This window comes from Bos taurus, chromosome 3 (assembly GCF_002263795.3).
Source record: "Bos taurus isolate L1 Dominette 01449 registration number 42190680 breed Hereford chromosome 3, ARS-UCD2.0, whole genome shotgun sequence".
NCBI lineage: Eukaryota > Metazoa > Chordata > Mammalia > Artiodactyla > Bovidae > Bos > Bos taurus.
This window is the reverse complement of record NC_037330.1, coordinates 70,515,709-70,539,179: the sequence shown is the minus strand read 5'-3', so window position 1 is coordinate 70,539,179 and position 23,471 is coordinate 70,515,709. Positions and strand designations below refer to the sequence as shown.

At 37.0% G+C, this 23,471-nt stretch overlaps 1 protein-coding gene across 5 annotated transcripts in view; it reads left to right on the top strand.

The window, feature by feature from the left end:
- TNNI3K (TNNI3 interacting kinase) overlaps window positions 1–23,471 on the top strand; it is a 346,902-nt gene that overhangs the window by 17,460 nt on the left and 305,971 nt on the right.

The following is a 23,471-nucleotide window of genomic DNA, read 5'->3' as shown; positions in this document are numbered from 1 at the left end:
AGATGAGATGGTGGGATGGTATTACCGACTCAATGGACATGGGTTTAGGTGGACTCCAGTAGTTGGTGATGGACAGGGAGGCCTGGCGTGCTCTGGTTCATGGGGTTGCAAAGAGTTGGACACGACTGAGTGACTGAACTGAACTGAACTGAATCATCCTACAGAACTTGAATGAAAACTGAGTTCAGGGTATTGGAAACAGTGTCTGATACCAGCTTTTCTGCTAAATGGCAGGATGTGACAGTAGAAGAGCTCCAAGGAATAGGAAGCTGGAGATGGGCAGTCAAGTCAGTATTGTGCAACGCTGAATCTGACTGTCTGGAAGAGTCTTCTATATTAGTTCATTTTCCTAAGACAGCATGACACAACCACCCAAACGATTTCTGAATGATTTAGTACTACAATCTTAAGAAAATATATTTCTTCCACCTCTGTTTATGAAACCTAAATTTCCATTTTTAGAGTTTCCCTTGCTCTAGTTTTTCTGTTTTCTTATATTTTACCAAAGGATATATGGACTACAACTTTTCAATAACAAATTTAAACAAATTTAAAATCTTAGGACACAAGGTAGGCAAAAAATTTTAAGAAGCCATAATAGAATGCCTGATTACTTATTTTTTAACAAAGATAAAAACAAATGAAATTTACCATTCCACTGTAAACATGGAAACAATATAAATTAGTTATTCATACTAATGTATTATATGTAGTTCTAATTATATCTTCCCTGGACTACTGCAGTAGGCCTCTGATTCATTTGGGGCTGTAGTTTTCTTCCCCCATATAATTTTTTATTCTATTTTACTATTATTTTAAATAAAATGACTTCTAGACTATTATAAGAAATACTTTATCCAGATGAATTGTTTACATTTTGTCCCATCTCCATCATCAGTCTGTTCTTTCTCTGAATCATTTGAAAATAAATTGAAGACAACATTCCCCATAGCTACTAAAATCTATTGACATCTTTATTTCTGAAGACAAAGGAAATTCACTTATATAATCACAATACAGTTATCAAAATCAGAAAATGTAAATTGACACTATACTCTTTATCTAATCTATACTCCAAATTCAAATCTGGTCAGCTATTCCAATACTGTCATTTATAGCTATTAATTTTTTTTATTAGCATTCTGTCCAGAATCATATGTTTCTTGTTTTCTTGTCTCTGTAATCTCCTTTCATCTGAAGGAGTTTCTCTGATTTGCCTTGCCTTTCTTAATCTGAGTATTTTTGATGCGTACAGAACAATAATTGTTATATAGTTCTTTTGATTTTTAGAAATGTTACAATTGAAATTTATTTTATTCTTAATATTCACAAAAAGAATAATTTAATTTTCAAATCATTTTATTGGCCACATTCACTTATACATCCTCCAATGCTGGGCCTGCCTCAGAGCTAAGTATTTTTCACAGGTGAGGGCATGTCTGCTTTCATTAGTAAGAGACGGGAAGATGATTAGCTTTTAAAAGCCATGTGAATAGTTAGATGCCATACTTTTCTTTCTTTGTTTTTGTTTGGTTGTTTTTTTGAAGGAATCAGATTTATTGACATATAATTTATGTACAATAAAACTCACAATTTTAAGTGTAATAGTTGATGACTTTTGAAAATGTATATATTCGTGTACATCATTGTTATGATATAGGACTTTTCTATCATACACAAAAGTTCCCTCATACCTTTATGCAATTAATTCCTTCCTCCATGTCACATGGCCTCTGGAAACCACTGATGCCTTTTCTACCCCTACAGTTTCCCCCTTTTTAGGATTTTATATGAATGCAGTCCATTCAGTTTATTTTATTTCATGTATGGTTTATGATAATGTTACTGTTGTGTGATCAGTAATTCATTTCTTTTATTGGAAAGTTATATTCCCTTACAAGGGTATACCACAGTTTAACAATCTACCTGTTGAAGGATTTACTGAGAATTGTTTTTAGATTTTGACTATTATAAATAAACCTGCTACTAACATTCATATACAAATATTTGTTTGAACATATGTTTTTATTTCTCTTGCTACAATACCTATTAGCAAAATTGCTGGGTCATATGCACAGGCTTCCACGATGGCTCAGTGGTAGGCAAACTGCCTGCCAGTGCAGGAGACGCAAGAGACTCAGATTTGATCCCTGGGTCAGGAAGATCCACTAGAGGAGGAAATGACAACCACTCCAGTATTCTTGACTGGGGAATCCCATGGACAGAGGAGCCTGGAAGGCTTCAGTCCATAGGGTCCCAAAGAACTGGACACTACTGAATGACTGAGCACATACACACATAGTTAAGTCATGTTTAATTTTAATAAGATGTCAAAATCCTTACCAAACTGGCTGTATCATTTTCCATTTCCATCAGCCATGTATTAGAATCCTAGTTGTTCCACATTTTTGTCAACATTTGGTATGGTAAATATGTTTTTGTTTTAGCCATTATATTAGATGTATGTTATATTATATCATTATGAATATTTTGAATTTCCCCAGTGACTAATGAAGTTGAAAAGATTTTCATGTGTTTGTCGCTGAAAGGTTTTTTGCTATAGTGTCTGTTCAATTATTTTTCCCCATTTTAAAATTTGGTTTATTGTCTTCTTGACTTGTAAGAGACTTTTATATATCCCGGATATAGATTCTGTGTTGGATATACATTTTGCAAAAAGTTTCTCCTTTTCTATGGCTTGCTTTTTCATTTAACAGTGCCATTTAAAGAGAAAAAAGTAACATGCATTATTTTTTAATTGAGGACTCAAGTTATTACACTGTGATCCTTAATATATCACAGGTACTTTCTCTTAATATTGGCCTGTGCTGTGCTTAGTCACTCAGTCATGTCTGACTCTTTGCGACCCCATGGACTGTAGCCCACCAGACTTCTCTGTCCATGGGGATTGTCCAGGTGAGAATAATGGAGTGGGTTGCCATGCCCTCCTCCAGGGGATCTTCCCAACTCAGGGATTGATTCCAGGTCTTATGCATTGTAGGCAGATTCTTTACCATCTGAGCCACCAGGGAAGCCTATGAATACTGGAGTGGGTAGCCTATCCCTTTTCCAGGGGATCTTCATGACCCAGGAATGAAACAAGGATCTCCTGCATTACAGGCGGATTCGTTATCATCTGACCTACCAAGGAAGCCCTAATATTGGCCTACTTCACTCTAAATGTAACACCCTTTCAATGGTATAGTTCCACGTTATCTTCATTCTTTATACTACTTTTGCTATATGTCTTACATCTATACATGTATAATCTCCAATATGTTGTTAGAATTTTCCTGTTAAGCATTAATATCTTTTAAGAAAGTAGAAGAAGAGAAAATATCTTTGGTTTCGAGTAGATGGGTTATAATAATCCCATGTATGATTTCCTCTGTACAAAGCTTTTTGACCATTGAATTTCTTAAATATGTAAGTTTGTTATCATCAAATTTATAAATTTTGACCATTATTTTTTCAAACATGTGTATTAGATTGTTTGATAAACTTCCAAAGATTACCAAGTCTCTGTTCAGTTTTTCGATCCTCTTTCTCTTTGTTTTCAAATTTTGATTATTGCTGTTTATTTGAATTCAACTTTTAATACCATTTGCCATCTCCCATCTGATATTAATCTACTAAGAATTATTCATTCAGATGTAATTTTCAGTTCCAGAATTTCCACTTAGTGTAAAAATATAATTTCAAATTCTCTGCTATGATTACACTTCTGTTCATTTATGTTTCCATCAGTTCAGTTCAGTTCAGTAGCTCAGTCATGTCCAACTCTTTGTGACCCCATGGACTGCAGCACGCCAGGATTCCCTGTCCATCACCAACTCCCAGAGCTTGCTCAAACTTATATCCATCGTGTCAGTGATGCCATCCAACCAGTTCATCCTCTGGCATCTGCTTCTCCTCCTGCCTTCAATCTTTCCCAGTATCAGGGTCTTTTCCAATCAGTTGGTTCTTTCCATCAGATGGCCAAGTATTGTATTGAAGTTTTGGCTTCAGCATCAGTCCTTCCAATGAATATTCAGGACTGGTTTCCTTTAGGATTGACTGGTTGGATCTCTTTGCAGTCCAAGGAACTCTCAAGAGTCTTCTCTGACACCACAGTTCAAAAGTACTAATTCTTTGGTGCTCAGCTTTCTTTTTTTTTTTTTTTTTATTTTATTTTTAAACTTTACAATATTGTATTGGTTCTGCCATATATCGAAATGAATCCACCACAGGCACACACGTGTTCCCCATCCTGAACCCTCCTCCATCCTCCCTCCCCATACCATCCCTCTGGGTCGTCCCAGTGCACCAGCCCCAAGCATCCAGTATCGTGCATTGAACCTAGACTGCCGACTCGTTTCATATATGATATTATACATATTTCAATGCCATTCTCCCAAATCATCTCACTCTCTCCCTCTCCCACAGAGTCCAAAAGACTATTCTATACATCAGTGTCTCTTTTGTTGTCTCATATACAGGGTTATTGTTACCATCTTTCTAAATTCCATATATATGCGTTAGTATACTGTATTGGTGTTTTTCCTTCTGGCTTACTTCACTCTGTATAATAGGCTCCAGTTTCACCCACCTCATTAGCACTGATTCAAATATATTCTTTTTAATGGCTGAGTAATACTCCATTGTGTATATGTACCATAGCTTTCTTATCCATTCATCTGCTGATGGATATCTAGGTTGCTTCCATGTCCTGGCTATTATAAACAGTGCTGTGATGAACATTGGGGTACACGTGTCTCTTTCCCTTCTGGTTTCCTCAGTGTGTATGCCCAGCAGTGGGATTGCTGGATCATAAGGCAGTTCTATTTCCAGTTTTTTAAGGAATCTCCACACTGTTCTCCACAGTGGCTGTACTAGTTTGCGTTGCTACCAACAGTGTAAGAGGGTTCCCTTTTCTCCACATCCTCTCCAGCATTTATTACTTGTAAACTTTTGGATCGCAGCCATTCTGACTGGCGTGAAATGGTACCTCTTAGTGGTTTTGATTTGCATTTCTCTGATAATGAGTGATGTTGAGCATCTTTTCATGTGTTTGTTAGCCATCTATATGTCTTCTTTGGGGAAATGTCTGTTTAGTTCTTTGGCCCATTTTTTGATTGGGTCGTTTATTTTTCTAGAATTGAGCTGTAGGAGTTGCTTATATATTTTTGAGATTAGTTGTTTGTCAGTTGCTTCATTTGCTATTATTTTCTCCCATTCTGAAGGCTGTCTTTTCACCTTGCTTATAGTTTCCTTTGTTGTGCAGAAGCTTTTAAGTTTAATTAGGTCCCATTTGTTTATTTTTGCTTTTATTTCCAATATTCTGGGAGGTGGGTCATAGAGGATCCTGCTGTGATGTATGTCGGAAAGGGTTTTGCCTATGTTCTCCTCTAGGAGTTTTATAGTTTCTGGTCTTACGTTTAGATCTTTAATCCATTTTGAGTTTATTTTTGTGTATGGCATTAGAAAGTGTTCTAGTTTCATTCTTTTACAAGTGGTTGACTAGTTTTCCCAGCACCACTTGTTAAAGAGATTGTCTTTAATCCATTGTATGTTCTTGCCTCCTTTGTCAAAGATAAGGTGTCCATATGTGCGTGGTAAGAAACAAGACAAGGGTGCCCACTTTCACCACTACTATTCAACATAGTTTTGGAAGTTTTGGCCACAGCAATGAGCAGAAAAAGAAATAAAAGGAATCCAAATTGGAAAAGAAGAAGTAAAACTCTCACTGTTTGCAGATGACATGATCCTCTACATAGAAAACCCTAAAGACTCCACCAGAAAATTACTAGAACTAATCAATGATTATAGTAAAGTTGCAGGGTATAAAATCAACACACAGAAATCCCTTGCATTCCTATACACTAATAATGAGAAAACAGAAAGAGAAATTAAGGAAACAATTCCATTCACCATTGCGATGAAAAGAATAAAATACTTAGGAATATATCTACCTAAAGAAACTAAAGACCTATATATAGAAAACTATAAAACACTGGTGAAAGAAATCAAAGAGGACAGTAATAGATGGAGAAGTATACCGTATTCATGGATTGGAAGAATCAATATAGTGAAAATGAGTATACTACCCAAAGCAATTTATAAATTCAATGCAATCCCTATCAAGCTACCAACAGTATTCTTCACAGAGCTAGAACAAATAATTTCACAATTTGTATGGAAATACAAAAAACCTCGAATAGCCAAAGCAATCTTGAGAAAGAAGAATGGAACTGAAGGAATCAACTTGCCTGACTTCAGGCTCTACTACAAAGCCACAGTCATCAAGACAGTATGGTACTGGCACAAAGACAGAAATACAGATCAATGGAACAAAACAGAAAGCCCAGAGATAAATTCAGCTTTCTTTATAGTCCAAAATCACAACCATACATGACTACTGGAAAAACCACAACTTTGACAAGACAGACCTCTGTTGGCAATGTCTCTGCTTTTTAATATGCTGTCTAGGTTGGTAATAGCTCTTCTTCCAAGGAGTAAGTGTCTTTTAATTGCATGGCTGCAGTCACCATCTGCAGTGATTTTGGAGTTCCCCAAAATAAGTCTCTCACTGTTTCCATTGTTTCCCCATCTATTTTCCATGAAGTGAGGGGACTGGATGCCATGATCTTAGTTTTCTGAATGTTGAGTTTTCAGCCAACTTTTTCACTCTCCTCTTTCACTTTCATCAAAAGGCTCTTTAGTTCTTCTCTTTCTGCCATAAGGATGGTGTCAACTGCGTATCTGAGTATTGATATTTCTCCCAATAATCGTAATTCCAGCTTGTGCTTCATCCAGCCCAGAGTTTCTCATGATGTACTCTGCATAGAAGTTAAATAAGCAGGGTGACAATATACAGCCTTGATGTACTCCTTTCGCAATTTGGGAAATATGTTTCCATATTTTCATTTAAATTCTTGAGCTTTTCATTAATGGCTGTTTTAAATGCTTTATATATTTTTTCTAATACCTGGATTAAGGCAGTGTTTGTTCTATTTAATACTTTTCTGTTGACTGCATATTGCATTTTTTGTTTTCCTTACATACCAATTTTTATTGCATGTTAGACATGTGATTGTTGCAAGAAATCTTCATTATGCCATTTTCCCTTAAAAATGTTGAGTTTGTTTTGTTTTTTGGCAGTTAGTTTATATTGGTGGATTCATGTTTTATAGTTAGTCTTGATTTGAGAATGACCTATGAATATGGTCCTTATTTCTAAGGCCTGGATTTGTAGTATCTCACCTGAATGCCCAAGATACTCGATAACATCTCACCATTCTGACTGACTGAAACTCTAAAATCTGCTTGAACTATCATAACCTCTGATTTGCTTACCATTCACCTTTTGGCCATAAATCAAGTGATGATTCCTACATCCCAGAATCTTTCTCTGTAGCCCAACTAAAGAACCTATATTGAATCTCCATGCAAAGTTCTACAGTCCTCTGTCTGTGCAACTTCTTTTTCTGTTCAGTTTCCCTGTTCCTCAAATTACAGCCATTTTATAACCTTTGAACTCACTCACTCATGTTCAGTCATGTCCAACTCTGCAACCTTATGGACTGTACCCCACCATGGTCCTCTATCCTTGGAATTTTCCAGGAAAGAATACTGAGTTCAGTTCAGTTCAGTCGCTCAGTTGTGTCCGACTTTTTACGACCCCATGAATCGCAGCACGCCAGGCCTCCCTGTCCATCACCATCTCCCGGAGTTCACCCAGACTCACGTCCATCGAGTCAGTGATGCCATCCAGCCATCTCATCCTCTGTCGTCCCCTTCTCCTCCTGCCCCCAATCCCTCCCAGCATCAGAGTCTTTTCCAATGAGTCAACTCTTCGCATGAGGTGGCCAAAGTACTGGAGTTTCAGCTTTAGCATCATTCCTTCCAAAGAAATCCCAGGGCTGATCTCCTTCAGAATGGACTGGTAGGATCTCCCTGCAGTCCAAGGAACTCTCAAAAGTCTTCTCCAACACCACAGTTCAAAGGCATCAATTCTTTGGCACTCAGCCTTCTTCACAGTCCAACTCTCACATCCATACATGACCACGGGAAAAACCATAGCCTTGACTAGACGAACCTCTGTTGGCAAAGTAATGTCTCTGCTTTTGAATATGCTATCTAGGTTGGTCATAACTTTCCTTCCAAGGAGTAAGCGTCTTTTAATTTCATGGCTGCAGTCACCATCTGCAGTGATTTTGGAGCCCAGAAAAATAAGGTCTGACACTGTTTCCACTGTTTCCCCATCTATTTCCCATGAAGTGATGGGAACAGATGCCATGATCTTCGTTTTCTGAATGTTGAGCTTTAAGCCAACTTTTTCATTCTCCTCTTTCACTTTCATCAAGAGGCTTTTTAGTTCCTCTTTGCTTTCTGCCATAAGGGTGATATCATCTGCATATCTGAGATTATTGATATTTCTCCCGGCAATCTTGATTCCAGCTTGTGCTTCTTCCAGCCCAGCGTTTCTCATGATGTACTCTGCATATAAGTTAAATAAGCAGGGTGACAATATACAGCCTTGACGTACTGCATTTTCCTATTTGGAACCAGTCTGTTGTTCCATGTCCAGTTCTAACTGTTGCTTCCTGACCTGCATACAAATTTCTCAAGAGGCAGATCAGGTGGTCTGGTATTCCCATGTCTTTCAGAATTTGCCACAGTTTATTGTGATCCACACAGTCAAAGGCTTTGGCATAGTCAATAAAGCAGAAGTAGATGTTTTTTTGGAACTCTCTTGCTTTTTCCATGATCCAGTGGATATTGGCAATTTGATCTCTGGTTCCTCTGCCTTTTCTAAAACCAGCTTGAACATCAGGAAGTTCACGGTTCACATATTGCTGAAGCCTGACTTGGAGAATTTTGAGCATTACTTTACTAGCATGTGAGATGTGTGTGGTAGTTTGAGCATTCTTTGGCATTGCCTTTCTTTGGGAGTGGAATGGAAACTGACCTTTTCCAGTCCTGTGGCCACTGCTGAGTTTTCCAAATTTGCTGGCATATTGAGTGCAGCACTTTCACAGCATCATCTTTCAGGATTTGAAATAGCTCAACTGCAATTCCATCACCTCCACTAGCTTTGTTCGTAGTGGTGCTTTCTAAGGCCCACTTGACTTCACATTCCAGGATGTCTGGCTCTAGGTGAGTGATCACACCATCATTATTATCTGGGTCGTGAAGATCTTTTTTGTAGAGTTCTTCTGTGTATTCTTGCCACCTTTTCTTAATATCTTCTGTTTCTGTTAGGTCCATACCATTTCTGTCCTTTATTGTGCCCATCTTTCAATTAACGTTCCCTTTGTATCTGCGCGGGTGCAGTAGGGACTAGAGGAGCTATCCCACGTTGAAGGTCAGGAAGGGTGGCGATGAGGAGATACCCCTCATCCAAGGTAAGGAGCAGAGGCTGCACTTTTCTGGAGTAGCCATGAAGAGACACCCCACGTCCAAGGTAAGAGAACCCCAAGTAAGACAGTAGGTGTTGCAAGAGGGCATCAGAGGGCAGACACACTGAAACCATACTCACAGGAAACTAGTCAATCTAATCACACTAGGACCACAACCTTGTCTAACTCAATGAAACTAAGCCATGCCTGTGGGGCAACCCAAGACGGGCGGGTCATGGTGGAGAGATCTGACAGAATGTGGTCGACTAGAGAAAGGAATGGCAAACCACTTTAGTATTCTTGCCTTGAGAACCCCATGAACAGTATGAAAAGGCAAAATGATAGGATACTGAAAGAGGAACTCCCCAGGTCAGTAGGTGCCCAATATGCTACAGGAGATCAGTGGAGAAATAACTCCAGAAAAAATGAAGGGATGGAGCCAAAGCAAAAAGAATACCCAGCTGTGGATGTGACTGGTGATAGAAGCAAGGTCTGATGCTGTAAAGAGCAATATTGCATAGGAACCTGGAATGTCAGGTGCATGAATCAAGGCAAATTGGAAGTGGTCAAACAGGAGATGGCAAGAGTGAATGTCGACATTCTAGGAATCAGAGAGCTAAAGTGGACTGGAATGGGTGAATTTAACTCAGATGACCATTATATCTACTACTATATCTACTACTGCGGGCAGGAATCCCTTAGAAGAAATGGAGTAGCCATCATGGTCAACAAAAGAGTCTGAAATGCAGTACTTGGATGCAATCTCAAAAACGACAGAATGATCTCTGTTTGTTTCCAAGGCAAACCATTCAATATCACAGTAATCCAAGTCTATGCCCCAACCAGTTATGCTGAAGAAGCTGAAGTTGAACAGTTCTATGAAGACCTACAAGACCTTTTAGAACTAACAGCCAAAAAAGATGTCCTTTTCATTATAGGGGACTGGAATGCAAAAGTAAGAAGTCAAGAAACACCTGGAGTAACAGGCAAATTTGGCCTTGGAATACGGAATGAAGCAGGGCAAAGACTAATAGAGTTTTGCCAAGAGAACGCACTGGTCATAGCAAACACCCTCTTCCAACAACACAAGAGAAGACTCTACACATGGACATCACTGGATGGTCAGTACCGAAATCAGATTGATTATACTCTTTGCAACCAAAGATGGAGAAACTCTATAAAGTCAGCAAAAACAAGACTGGGAGCCGACTGTGGCTCAGATCATGAACTCCTTATTGCCAAATTCAGACTGAAATTAAAGAAAGTAGGGAAAACCATTCAAGTATGACCCAAATCAAATCCCTTATGATTATACAGTAGAAGTGACAAACATATTCAAAGGATTAGATCTGATGGCCACCCATTGCCTGTATAATAAAATTCAAACTCCTAAATTAGATATTCAAGATCCCTTAGTTCAGCATTTTTCAGATTTCAATTTCCAGACTTTTTTCTTACATTCTCTGAACTTCCAAAATTAATGGCTTTCAAATTTAATGGGGGTAACTACAGGTTTAAAATGAATATTTCCCTCTCCACATCACCATAATCTAATTTGGTACATCTAAAATAGGCTGAGAATATAATTTTATTTAGTAAAGAGTTAAAGCAGTTTTGATGCAAGCAGTCAAAGGCTACATGTTGAGGATTATAGTTCAAGTCTTGCAACTCAAATTGTGGTCAGAGAATCAGCTGTATCTGCCTCAAATGAGATTTGGGGGAATGAAGAATATTACTCCCTATTCAGCCAGAATGTGCTTTTTTTAAAGAAAAGAAAAATCCCACATAACAGGTTTGTGAGCTAAGGTTTGAAAAACACTATTTTAGATTACTCCATTCTTTAGATTATGTACTTTCATACTTCTGTTTTTATTGTTGTTATTTCTTCTGCTTGATATCTTTTTTAAATTTCTTTTCCTGATATAAAAGTATTATTTGTTTAAAACCAATAAAATTGAGCCTTCTTGAACTTTCTCGAACAGATGTTACTGTACTCTCTTTTGGGCTTCAGTTACAATTCGTGTTTATTTATTTATTTTTTAATCACAGCTCTTGTAATTATTAATTTGTTTATTTCACATGTGAACTTTGAGCATTGGTCTTTTTGTTTGTTTGTTTCCTCAATGTATACAAACTGTAAAAGATCCTCGATAAATACTTTTGAGGAATGAGTGGTTACTCAAACATTAGTACAAACACTGCTTGATATTTATTTATTCAATAATGTACCTTAATAAATACTTCCAGCTTAAAAGCTACACTATTCTTCTTAATATATCAGTTCTGAGACTTAACAGTGCATATCCCAGACAAATTGCCCTCTTCCTCTGTTTCTCTGAAATGGCGGAAATATAATTTCTGATTTCATTGAGTGGTTTACAGCTTAAAAAAGGAAAAACCATGTGCGGTATGACATGCAGAAAAATACCTAGTACATAGTAAGTATTTAATAGAAAGCTAATTATTATTGTTGAACTTTTATTTCATAAAACATTTATTAGACATGTACTATGTCATTCATACTGTTCGGGGGTTCTCAAGGCAAGAATACTGAAGTGGTTTGCCCTTCCCTTCTCCAATGAACCACGTTTCATCTGCCTCATGAGAAATCTGTATGCAAGTCAAGAAGCAACAGTTACAACTGGACATGAAACAACAGACTGGTTCCAGATCTGTCTGGAAAGGAGTATGACAAGGCTGTATATTGACACCCTACTTATTTAACTTATGTGCAGAGTACATCATGTGAAATGCCAGACTGGATGAAGCACAAACTGGAATCAAGATTGCCGGGAGAAATATCAATAACCTCAGATACGCAGATGACACCATCCTTATGGCAGAAAGCGAAGAAGAACTAAAGAACCTCTTGATGAAAGTGAAAGAGGAGAGTGAAAAAGTTGGCTGAAAACTCAACATTCAGAAAACTAAGATCATGGCATCCAGTCCCCTCACTTTATGGAAAATAGATTGGGAAACAATGGAAACAGTGAGAGACTTATTTTGGGGAGCTCCAAAATCACTGCAGATGGTGACTGCAGCCATGAAATTAAAATATGCTTGCTCCTTGGAAGAAGAGCTATGACCAACCTAGACTGCATATTAAAAAGCAAAGACATTACTTTACCAACAGAGGTCTGTCTTGTCAAAGTTGTGGTTTTTCCAGTAGTCATGTATGGTTGTGAGAGTTGGATTATAAAGAAATCTGAGCACTGAAGAATTGATGCTTTTGAACTGTGATGTATTTTCATCACACTTAAACCTTTAATAATTCATATCTTTTGTGAAGATATATTCAGAATCATTTCAACAAAAGCCATGAAAGTATGAACTTTCATGAGCAGTTATTATCATAGAATTAGGTCAGATTTGGGGTCAGTACATTAATATGAATATATAAACATAATTGTAAGGATATGGTATGTACTAACATTTCTACATATTTATACCATTTTGTACTCATTGCAATTACATAAGATAGATACAAGAGGCTTGCACATGAAAGGCACAATTTTTCTAGTAGAAAGGTGATTGGCAGTGGATGGTAACATATCTTACCCAGGAGACCTAAGTTCAAATTCCAGATTGGTTTTGATTTAAATGCACATTTAAATAAAACATTCTATGTTATGGTGTGCCAGTTTAGTTCTTGGGTAGCAGACCTGAAAATGATTTGGAAATACAAAGAATTTATGAGGAAGTGACATTTTAAAATGAAAAAGAAGGGAGGCGGTCCCAAGATGGCAGAGGAATAGGATGGGGAAACCACTTTCTCCCCCACAAATTCATCAAAAGAACATTTGAACGCTGAGTAAATTCCACAAAACAACTTCTGAATGCTGGCAGAGGACATCAGGCACCCAGAAAAGCAGTCCACTGTTTTCAAAAGGAGATGGAGAAGTCTTGAGGCTACTGTAAGAATAAGACTGAAAACCAGAGGCAGGAGGCTTAAGTCCAAATCCTAAGAACACCAGAGAACTCCTGACTCCAGGGAACATTAATCAACAGGAACTCATCAAATGGCTCCATACCTACACTGAAACCAAGCACCACCCAAGGGCCAACAAGTTCCAGAGCAAGGCATACCAACGCAGGAACATAGCCCTGAGCTTCAATATACAGGCTGCCCAAAGTCACTCCAAAGCCACTGACATCTCATAACTCATTATTGGACACTTCATTGCACTCCAGAGAGAAGAAATCCAGCTCCACCCACCAGAACCCCGACACAAGCTTCCCTAACCAGGAAACCTTGACAAGCCACCTGTCCAACCCCACCCACAGCAAGGAAACTCCACAATATAAAGAACTTCACAAACTGCCAGAATATTGAAAGGCCACCCAAAACACAGCAATATAAACAAGATGAAGAGGCAGAGAAACACCAAGCAGATAAAGGAACAGCATAAATGGCCACCAAACCAAACAAAAGAGGAAGAAATAGGGAATCTACCTGATGAAGAATTCCGAACAATGATTGTGAAAATGATCCAAAATCTTGAAAACAAAACGGAGGTACAGATAAATAGCCTGGAGACAAGGATTGAGAAGATGCAAGAAAGGTTTATCAAGGACCTAAAAGAAATAAAAAAGAGTCAATATATAATGAATAATGCAATAAATTAGATCAAAAACACTCTGGAGGGAACCAACAGTAGAATAACAGAGGCAGAAAATAGGATAAGTGAGGTAGAAGATAGAATGGTCGAAATAAATGAAACAAAGTGGAAAAAGAAACATGAATTAAAAGAAATGAGGACAATCTCAAGACCTCTGGGACAATGTTAAACTCCCCAACATTCGAATCATAGGAGTCCCAGAAGAAGAAGACAAAAAGAAAGACCATAAGAAAATACTTGAGGAGATAATAGTTGAAAAGTTCCCTAAATGGGGAAGGAAATAAACACCCAAGTCCAAGAAACCGAGAGAGTCCCAAACAGGGTAAACCCAAGGCAAAACACCCCAAGACACATATTAATCAAATTAACAAATATCAAACACAAAGAACAAATATTAAAAGCAGCAAGGAAAAAAACAAAAAGCAGCAAGGGAAAAACAACAAATAACACACAAGGGGATTCCCATAAGGCTAACAGTTGATCTTTCAGTAGAAATTCTTCAGGCCAGGAGGAAATGGCAGGACATACTTAAAATCATGAAAGAAAATAACCTACAGGCCAGATTACTGTACCCAGCAAGGATCTCATTCAGATATGAAGGAGAAATCAAAAGCTTTACAGACAAGCAAAAGCTGAGAGAATTCAGCATCACCAAACCAGCTCTTCAACAAATGCTAAAGGATCTTCTCTAGACAGAAAACACAAAAAGGGTGTATAAACTTGAAACCAAAACAATAAAGTAAATGGCAATGGGATCATACTTATCAATAATTACCTTGAATGTAAATGGGTTGAATGCCCCAACAAAAAGACAAAGACTGGCTGAATGGATACAAAACCAAGAACCCTATATATGTTGTCTAAAAGAGACCCACCTCAAAACATACGGACTGAAAGTAAAGGGCTGGAAAAAGATATTCCACGCAAATAGAGACCAAAAGAAAGCAGGAGTAGCAATACTCATATCAGATAAAACAGACTTTAAAACAAAGGATGTGCAAAGAGACAAAGAAGGACACTACATAATGATTAAAGGATCAATCCAAGAAGATATAACAATTATAAATATATATGCACCCAACATAGGAGCACCGCAATATGTAAGGCAAATGCTAACAAGTATGAAAGGGGAAATTAACAATAACACAATAATAGTGGGAAACTTTAATACCCCACTCACACCTATGGATAGATCAACTAAACAGAAAATTAAGAAGGAAACACAAACTTTAAATGATACAATAGGCCAGTTAGACCTAATTGATATCTATAGGACATTTCACCCCAAAACAATGAATTGCACCTTTTTTCTCAAGCGCACATGGAATCTTCTCCAGGATAGGTCACATCCTGGGCCATAAATCTAGCCTTGGTAAATTCAAAAAAATTGAAATCATTCCAAGCATCTTTTCTGACCACAATGCATTAAGATTAGATCTTAATTACAGGAGAAAAACTATTAAAAATTCCAACAATGGACTCTGAACAACACACTGCTGAATAACCAACAAATCACAGAAGAAGTCAAAAAAGATATCAAAATTTTCATAGAAAGGAATGAAAATGAAAACACAACACCCCAAAACCTGTGGGATACTATAAAAGCAGTGCTAAGGGGAAGGTTCATAACAATACAGGCATATGTCAAGAAACAAGAAAAAAGTCAAATAAATAACCTAACTCCATATATAAAGCAACTAGAAAAAAAGAAATGAAGAACCCCAGGGTTAGTAGAAAGAAATAAATCTTAAAAATTAGGGCAGAAATAAATGCAAAAGAAACAAAAAAGACCATAGCAAAAATTGACAAAGCCAAAAGCTGGTTCTTTGAGAGGATAAATAAAATTGGCAAACCATTAGCCAGACTCATCAAGAAACAAAGGGAGAAAAATCAATAAAGTTCGAAATGAAAATGGAGAGATCACATCAGTCAACACAGAAATACAAAGGATTATAAGAGACTACTATCAGCAATTATATGCCAATAAAATGAACAACGTGGAAAAAATGGACAAATTCTTAGAAAAGTACAACTTCCCAGAACTTAACCAGGAAGAAATAGAAAATCTTAGCAGACCCATCACAAGCACAGAAATTGAAACTGCAATCAGAAATCTTCGAGCAAACAAAAGCCCAGGTCCAGACGGCTTCACAGGTGAATTCTACCAAAAATTTAGAGAATAGCTAACACCTATCCAACTCAAAGTCTTCCAGAAAATTGCAGAGGAAGGTAAACTTCCAAACTCATTCTATGAGGCCACCATCACCCTAATACCAAAACCTGACAAAGATGCCACAAAAAAAGAAAACTACAGGCCAATATCACTGATAAATATAGATGCAAAAATCCTTAACAAAATTCTAGCAATAAGAATCCAACAACACATTAAAAAGATCATACATCATGACCAAGTGGGCTTCATCCCAGGGATATAAGGATTCTTCAGTATCCACAAATCAATCAAGGTAATACACCATATTAACAAATTGAAAAATAAAAACCATATGATTATCTCAATAGATGCAGAGAAAGCCTTTGACAAAATTCAACATCCATTTATGATAAAAACTCTCCAGAAAGCAGGAATAGAAGGAACATACCTCAACATAATAAAAGCTATATATGACAAACCTACAGCAAACATTATCCTCAATGGTGAAAAATTGAAAGCATTTCCGCTAAAGTCAGGAACAAGACAAGGGTGCCCACTCTCACCACTACTATTCAACATAGTTTTGGAAGTTTTTGCCACAGCAATCAGAGCAGAAAAAGAAATAAAAGGAATCCAAATTGGAAAAGAAGAAGTAAAACTCTCACTGTTTGCAGATGACATGATCCTCTACATAGAAAACCCTAAAGACTCCACCAGAAAATTACTAGAACTAATCAATGAATATAGTAAAGTTGCAGGATATAAAATCAACACACAAAAATCCCTTGCATTCCTATACACTAATAATGAGAAAATAGAAAGAGAAATTAAGGAAACAATTCCATTCACCATTGCAACAAAAAAAATAAAAATAAAATACTTAGGAATATATCTACCTAAAGAAACTAAAGACCTGTATATAGAAAACTATAAAACACTGGTGAAAGAAATCAAAGAGGACACTAATAGATGGAGAAATATACCGTGTTCATGGATCGGAAGAATCAATATAGTGAAAATGAGTATACTACCCAAAGCAATTTATAGATTCAATGCAACCCCTATCAAGCTACCAACGGTATTTTCCACAAAACTAGAACAAATAATTTCACAATTTGTATGGAAATACAAAAAACCTCAAATAGCCAAAGCAATCTTGAGAAAGAAAACTGGAACTGGATGAATCAACCTGCCTGACTTCAGGCTCTACTACAAAGCCACAGTCATCAAGACAGTATGATACTGGCACAAAGACAGAAATATAGATCAATGGAACAAAACAGAAAGCCCAGAGATAAATCCATGCACCTATGGACACCTTATCTTCGACAATGGAGGCAAGAATATACAATGGAGAAAAGACAATCTCTTTAACAAGTGGTGCTGGGAAAACTGTTCAACCACTTGTAAAAGAATGAAACTAGAATACTTTCTAACACCATACACAAAAATAAACTCAAAATGGATTAAAGATCTATATGTAAGACCAGAAACTATAAAACTCCTAGAGGAGAACATAGGCAAAACCCTCTCTGACATACATCACAGCAGGATCCTCTATGACCCATCTCCCAGAATATTGGAAATAAAAGCAAAAATAAACAAATGGGACCTAATTAAACTTAAAACCTTCTGCACAACAAAGGAAACTATAAGCAAGGTGAAAAGACAGCCTTCAGAATGGGAGAAAATAATAGCAAATGAAGCAACTGACAAAGAATTAATCTCAAAAATATACAAGCAACTCCTGTAGCTCAATTCCAGAAAAATAAACGACCCAATCAAAAAATAGGCCAACAAACTAAACAGACATCTCTCCAAAGAAGACATACAGATGGCTAACAAACACATGAAAAGATGCTCAACATCACTCATTATCAGAGAAATGCAAATCAAAACCACAATGAGGTACCATTTCACGCCAGTCAGAATGGCTGCAATCCGAAAGTCTACAAGCAATAAATGCTGGAGAGGGTGTGGAGAAAAGGGAACCCTCTTGCCCTGTTGGTGGGAATGCAAACTAGTACAGCCACTATGGAGAACAGTGTGGAGATTCCTTAAAAAACTGAAAACAGAACTGCCATATGACCCAGCAAACCCACTTCTGGGTGTATGCACTGAGGAAACCAGAATTGAGAGACACATGTACCCCAATGTTCATCGCAGCACTGTTTATAATAGCCAGGACATGGAAGCAACCTAGATGTCCATCAGCAGACGAATGGATAAGAAAGTAGTGCTACATATACACAGTGAAGTATTACTCAGCCATTAAAAAGAATACATTTGAATCAGTTCTAATGGTGTGGATGAAACTTGAACCTATTATACAGAGAGAGTGAAGTAAGCCAGAAAGCGAAACACCAATGCAGTATACTAACACGCATATATGGAATTTAGAAAGATGGTAATGATAACCCTGTATGCGAGACAGCAAAAGAGACACAGATGTATAGAACAGTCTTTTGGACTCTGTGGGAGAGGGCGAGGGTGGTATGATTTGGGAGAATGACATCGAAACATGTATATTATCATATGTGAAATGAATCGCCAGTCCAGGTTCGATGCATAATGCAGAGTGCTCAGGGCTGGTGCACTGAGATGACCCAGAGGGATTATATGGGGAGGAAGGTGGTAGGGGGGTTCAGGATGGTGAACGCATGTACACCCGTGGTGGATTCATGTCAGTGTATGGCAAAACCAATACAATTAGCCTCCAATTAAATAAATTTATGCTAAAAACAAACAAACGAAAAAAAAAAATATAATGAAAATGATTAGGCTTCCACCTACTAAATCTGAAACTGGTGGTAGAGCCAAGCCAATTGTGTTTTACTAAGCCCTCAGTGCATCTGACGCACACTCAAATTTGATAACTACTGTCTTAGCCCAGGGAGTAGCAACGATTGAAGCCATATTGCTCTTATAACTGTATAACTTAAACAAGTTAATAAAACCTCTTTGAGCAATGTTTTTTTTTTTTCCCCCTCAGTGATAATTCTATATGGCACCATTATGGCATTCAGAGATACTAGCAAGGTTCTTTTTTTTCCTTACTAAAAGCAAAGGGCAGATTTGGAGAATTAGAGTTGTCAAGTGATAAAGTGTTGAAGTAGACTCTAAAATCATCAAGAAAATCTTGGATTATATTCTGAATGTTTTATTTTAAAAGATAGAGAAAGGATGAAATTGCTAAGAGAGTAGATCTGAAAAGTTCTCATCACAGACACGAAAGAAGATAACTATGTGGGGATGAATGTTAACTGGACTTACTATGGTAATCATTTTCCAATATATAGATATGTCAAATCATTAGGCTGTACATCTAAAGCTAATGTTATATGTCATTTATATCTTAATAAAAAATAAAAGTGACAAATGAAAGCAAAAAATTAAAAAAATAAAAGGAAAAAGAAGGTAGGATTGGTCTGGAGGCGCTTTCAGACCACAGTGCAGACTTTCTGGAATCTCTACCAGCCCAGTGGGATCTCCAGAGAAAACTTTGGCCTAGGAGTGTCTCATTTAGTGGAAATGGCTAGGCTCTTTTACTACCACCTTTCTCAGTCATTGACTTGGGGCCACCTTGAAAAAAATCGTAATCTCAGCTCAAACGCTGCAGAGAATCCTGAAATAGCTGGCTGAGGGAGGCTGCCAGCTAACCACCCTCGTGGTGTAATCTTTTTGAAGGGGGATCTGAGTGGTACATCTCTGCATCTGCCAGGCATGGGAATATGCTCCTGATTTTATATTAAATGAAAAAGAGATTACTTACCTCTATATGTAATATGAGTTTAATTGTGTACCTAATAATTGATAATAAAAATTATGTTTCAAACATTATGATAAATTTATTACATTATTTGATTTAATCCACACAACTCTTATGAGATTTGTACTGTTATTAACATCATTTTACAGGAAAAAATTTATCCAGAGCTCAAGAGGTAAAGAAATGCAGGAAGTGGCCTTCAGTATGCAAGCACAGGTTTGTTTGCTGTACTAGTCTGTGCTCTATTTAGTTTTATGGAGGTACATATATAGGAAAAGAATGAAAGAAAATAAATACACACATAAATGGTGATAGTGATTATATGGTAGGTTTGTTGTTGCTTAGTTCCTAAGTTGTGTCCAACTCTTTTGTGACCCCATTGACTGTGGCCTGCTAGGCTCCTCTGTCCATGGGATTTCCCAGGCAAGAATACTGGCATGGGGTGCTCGTTCCTTCTCCAGAGGATCTTCTTGACCCAGGAACCAGACCCATGTCTCCTGCATTGACTGGTGGATTCTTTACCACTGAGCCATCGAGGAAGTCTATATGGCAGGATGCAGGTTATTAAAATTTTTATTCCTTTATTTTCTACATTTTTTACCGTGAGATACTTTGGTTATCTATTGAGGCATAACAAACTACCCCAAACTTATTTTTATCATTCAGCGATCATTTCAGAAATTCAGACAAGATATAGTGGTGATGGCTTGATGCTGCTCCACCATGTGTAGGACCTTAGCTGAAAAGACATGAATGCCTAGGAGTTACTCCATCAACTGAGGAATTGGAATCCTCTGGAGATTTCACATGTCTAATGCCTGGGATGGGATGACTATAAGGCTGGTCTTAAGTGGGTCATTTGATTGAAGAACCTTTATATGCTGTGTACATTCTCATGTGGCCTTGGATTCTGTACAGCATGGCTGCCTCAAGTTAGACTTCTTAAATGGTAGCTCAGAGCTTCAAGAGCAAATTTTCCAGAAAACACGGAGAAAGCTATGTGGTTTTCTATGACCTAGCCTTGGAAGAAATGTAGCTCATTTCTGCCATACTCTTTTGATCACAATCCACCCAGATATGAGGGGAAGGAATACAGATTTCACATCTAAATGGAAAGATTGTAAATGAATGCTTACTATATTTAATTAATAAAACATCCAGAAGATATGGGGCTTCCCAGGTGGCACTAGTGGTAAAGAACCCACATGCCAATGCAGGAGAAGCAAAAGACACGAGTTCTATCTCTGGGTTGGAAAGATCCCCTAGAGAAGGAAATGACAACCCACTCCAGTATTCTTGCCTGGAGAATTCTAGTACAGAGAAGCCTGGTGGGCTACAGTCCATAGTGTCACAAAGAGTCAGACACAGTTGAAGTAACTTAGCATGCACGCACAAGAGGACATATTTGCATAGTCAGAAAAAAGTAAAATTTAGATATTAAACAATCCCAGTTTAATTTTTATTATGGAATAGATTTGGCAAAAACGTGTGTGTGTGTGTGTATGTGTATTTTTAATTTATGTAATTTGGTAGTAGAGAATCTGAGCTGTCTCATACTAATACCTACATTTTCTGCATTTATCTATAATAATTGTAGGGTTAATAAAAGGCAAGATAGTAGATCCTGTATTCGAGTTTTGTGCATAGGAAAATGTTGAAGTCGCTACCACTATAAAAAATTTTCATCGGTTTAATAAATCTTCAAAGGTCTATTGTACCCTTAATTCTGTTTTTCACACAAGGATTTTCCTTTGTTTAAAAATCATAAGCATTTCACACATGAAAGTGTTACAGAGGCTTATTTATCACATAACTTTAGAATGCTTCTATGTATCCCACTAAATAATAATGATGTAAATTTGGCTGAAAGGGAAAAGCTAAGGGAAAGCCTGTCAGTTCCCCAGAATAATATTCCCAAACCACATCTTGAGTCTTTCTTTTAAAACACTTGCCCTCAGACACTTTTTATATATTACAGAATACAAGCAGGAAGTGAGGTCAGCTTTATAATATTTAAAATTTGCCTGATATTTTTATTTTCTATGAATTTCCTTTCTAGGATATGTGCACCAGATTGCTAAATTTTTAAATTATTCCATCAGGAAACAATATTCCTGTAGAGTAGGGGAGAAATGTTTGGCATGTGTCAATTAAATACAACAAAATGCAATAAAAGTAAATCTTCTCAATTTTTTCCTTGAGATTGAAACCAAGGAAAAATCAGTGAAAACACTATGGGTAGTCAAAAGTTAAGCATGGACTTTGGAATCAAACAGATCTGAGTTTGTATTTAGCTTCAACACTTAGACAAAGTATTTCTGGTTCTGCAAGAACTTTAAATTCTTGAGCCTGACTGTCATCAACTATAAAGTAGTTCAGTTCAGTTCAGTCACTCATTTGTGTTGGATTCTGCGACCCCATGGACTACAGCACACCAGGCCTCCCTGTCCATCACCAACTCCTGGAGCTTGCTCAAACTCATGTCCATTGAGTTGGTGATACCATCCAACCATCTCATCCTCTGTCATCCTTTTCTCCGACTGCCTTCAGTCTTTCCCAGCATCAGGGTCTTTTCCAATGAGTCATTTCTTTGCATCAGGTGACCAGAGTAGTGGAGTTTAGCTTCAACATCAGTCCTTCCAGTGAATATTCAAGACTGATTTGCTTTAGGATTGACCGGTTAGATCTCCTTGCAGTTCAAGGGACTCTCAAGAGTCTTCTCCAACACCACAATTCAAAAACATCAATTCTTTATCCCTGTAAAGTAGAGACAATAATATTTTTCTTATAGGTAAATTGTGAGGCTTGAAAGAGGTGTAGATTAAACATTTTACTTGGTACTTAGCTCATAGAAAATTATGTAAAAGTAGCAATGATTATTTTATTACATTTTAGCGTAACTTGATAGAATTGGAGTTCTATTTTTATAGTATTTAATAAAAATATATTTGGATCAATCAGAAGTCAGCTTGAGAAATCCAGCCGATATATGAAAGGGTGATTTACTACTTTAAGTTTTAACTTCACTATTTATCAGTTCTGAAGGAATCATAACATACTTTTTCTTAAAATCCACAAATTCCAGCTAAATAAGAGGACATACAAAGTCAGCTGAGAAAAAGATGAATGTGTGTTTACAAGAATCTGCCCAATAGATAAATATTTCATATGCTCAATGATTTTCATATAATTTATTTTAATTTAGCTTAGTATGGTACTTGTCATAAGGTATATATCCATTAATAAATATTCATTGAATTAAAGCATATCCATCTTTTTACTGATATATATGAGTTTTTCATATATTAAATATACAAACCACTTGTCAGTTTTATATGTTGTGAATATTATTTCTCCAATTTGTCATTTTCTTACAATATTGTTTTCCTCATGCTTTTATTTGCTTGTGTTCCCTCTATTAAAAATATTATTTTATGCTTAAAAATGCCACCTTCATCTCTTTACATTTAAATATTTTTTCATCTGCAAGGAAACGTTTTGAGGTGATATCTCTCCCATTTATCTCAGAGACTATTCATGCAGGAAATGTA